The sequence below is a fragment of the Eutrigla gurnardus genome, assembly GCF_963514095.1.
Source record: "Eutrigla gurnardus genome assembly, chromosome: 14".
NCBI classification, from domain to species: domain Eukaryota; kingdom Metazoa; phylum Chordata; class Actinopteri; order Perciformes; family Triglidae; genus Eutrigla; species Eutrigla gurnardus.
In genome coordinates this window covers 19907277-19910439 of record NC_139937.1, presented here as the reverse complement: position 1 = coordinate 19910439, position 3163 = coordinate 19907277, and positions in this window count along the sequence as shown.

The following is a 3163-nucleotide window of genomic DNA, read 5'->3' as shown; positions in this document are numbered from 1 at the left end:
GTCCTTAAAGCAGAACTGGTTGTTTCCTCTCTCCGGTTGAGATTATCACACCGCCTTGAAGTGAAAAACTTCTGCTTTTGTTTGAGAAAGTCATTTGCATCCCTGACTGGCAAGAATGAATGAAGAAATATGAAATATTATAATATAATAAAATTATATTGAATAATATGTTATAGTAATATTATAGTGAATACTATTATATTATAGTATAGTGAATAATATTTTATAATATTATAATATAATGATATTATAATAAATCTTCCTTTTCTCTCTAAGATCCTTGAGAAAGTAGTCGCCAATCAACTGTGTGACTTTCTCAACAATAACAGTCTACTTGAGGACTTCCAGTCAGGATTTAGAGTACATCATAGCACAGAGACAGCTCTGGTAAAAATTACAAACGACCTTCTTATTGCTTCTGACAAAGGACTGGTTTCTGTACTTGTTCTGCTAGATCTTAGTGCTTCATTTGACACCATTAACCATGAGATTCTAATATGTAGACTGGAAAAATTAATTGGCATCAAAGGAAACGCATTAAGCTGGTTTAAGTCCTATTTATCCAATCGATCTCAGTTTGTGCATGTCAATGAAAAATCCTCCAGGCACACTGAAGTTAAATACGGTGTTCCTCAAGGTTCTGTGCTCGGACCAATTCTTTTCAACTTATATATGCTTCCTTTAGGCAACATTATTAGAGGACACTCTATATACTTCCATTGCTATGCTGATGATACTCAGTTATATCTATCGATCAAGCCTGAAGAAACCAATCAGCTAGTTAAACTCCAGGCATGTGTGGATGACATAAAATCCTGGATGACCTGCAATTTCCTGATGTTAAACTCCGATAAAACGGAAGTTATTGTACTTGGGCCTAAACTCCTCCGAAGCTCGCTGTCTAAAGATATAGCGACTATTGATGGGATTGCCATCGCCTCAAATGCTACTGTAAGAAACCTTGGAGTTATCTTTGATCAGGACCTGTCCTTTGACTCGCATATTAAACAAACCACGAGGACAGCCTACTTTCACCTGCGTAACATTACTAAAATTAGGCCAATGCTGTCTCAAAAAGATGCAGAAAAACTCGTCCATGCATTTGTTACCTCAAGGCTGGACTATTGTAATTCTTTATTATCAGGCTGCTCTAATAAATCTCTTAAATCTCTCCAGCTGGTTCAGAATGCTGCAGCTCGTGTTCTGACTAAAGAAGAAGGGTTCACATTTCTCCTGTATTAGCTTCTCTGCACTGGCTGCCAGTAAAATCCAGAATAGAATTTAAAATCCTTCTCCTCACTTACAAGGCTCTTAATGGACTGGCACCATCATATCTTAAAGAGCTCATTAAACCCTGTCCTCCTAGAGCACTACGCTCTCAGAATAAAGGGTTACTTGTAGTTCCTAAAGTCTCCAAAATTAGAACAGGGGCCAGAGCTTTCAGCCATCAAGCTCCTCTTCTGTGGAACCGTCTTCCGGTTCTGGTTCGTGAGGCAGACGCTGTTCCCACATTTAAGAGTAGGCTTAAAACCTTTCTCTTTGACACCGCTTATAGCTAGGGCTGGCTCAGGTTTGCCCTGAGCCAGCTCTTGGTTAAGCTGCTATAGGCCTAGACTGCTGGGGGATTATAGTGACACACTGAGCCCCCCCCCCCCTCTCTCTCTCTCTCTCTCTCTCTCTCTCTCTCTCTCTCTCTCTCTCTCTCTCTCTCTCTCTCTCTCTCTCTCTCTCTCGCGCGCTCTCTCTCTCACTGTGTATGTTCCCCCGGAGTCCCTGTGCTCTCTTGCCTAGCAGGTCTCCCTGGACCGTGGTGGAACCTGATCCGGACTGCACCGATGTTGTGGTCTTGTTTGCCTCTTACCGCCTGTATTTTTAATTAAAGTAATTGACTTAAATCGGCATCTCTACTGTCACTAACTTGACTACTCCCGGGATCACTCCCGGGAGTCTGGCTATGCTTTCTGGTCCAGCAGAGTCTACTGAGGTCCTAACCGATGCAGACTGCTAACTGGCCTGATGCTGGAAACACCACATTGTAGCTCCACCTGCCCGCTGTGTGACTGCTCAACTACTCCTGCTTTCTGGTTTACGGCGACGTGGTTGGGATGGATCCATCTCGGCGTGGCTGTGCCTGCTGCCATGGACTACTACTGTTGATACTATTGCTACTGTTAATACCACCACTACTGTTAATGCTACTACTACCATACTACCAACACCAAATGTAGTTGGAACCCAAGGGCCTGGGCTGCACGAGATTTCTGCCTAAAAGCCTATTAAGGCAGTTTTTTCTCGCCACTGTCGCTGTAACGCTTGCGTGATGTTGGGAATTTGAAATTGTGTTGACTCTTGAAATTTTGAGCGTATTCTAGTCCTGCTCAATGTGTTAAGTGTCCTGAGATGACTTCTGTTGTGATTTGACACTATAAATAAAATTGAATTGAATTGAATTGAATTGAATAATATTATTATATAATATTATAGTGAATAATATATAGAAGTATATTCGTATATAACGTTGACCTGTGAAACTGAGCAACATGAACTTGATACAATAAAAGTCACTTGTAAAGAAAAAGCAGAACCTACATGTTGCTCGTTTTATGACAGATGTTGATCTCAGGTCTAAACTTCCTCATCAATATATATTGTGATGTTATTAACCCTTTTTATTGACAACAAGCCCTCCAACTCATACTATCGTATTGCGGAGATTCTTCCGCAACGATAGTAGTGGTTAAGGTTAGGGTTAGGTCGACGTGTGGGGGGGGTCTCTGCCGATGATTGACGGGGGGCGATCGTCTGAGACACCGGAGTGTCGATATTTACTTGACCGCTAGAGGGCGCGCTATTTTGAAACGTAACATATGGTCGTAATTCGGTGCTTGACACACGACCTATGTGGTCGTTTTCTCGAGGAGGACAGTCTGGATGCAAAGCTGACAGTTCGCTCTCTCAGAGTAAACGGCAGCCTGTTGCAGTGTTGACAGTTGTCCACCAGGTGGAGGTGAGGAACCACAATATCAATAACTAATAACAATACAAAACAATTCTTCAGGTCCTTCTCTCAGCAAAGAACTCTTGGGCATCTCCAGGTCATCCTTACAAACACAGAAGGTTTGAATTCCTACTGTTAATCTCTGGTTCAGGATCAGAATACATC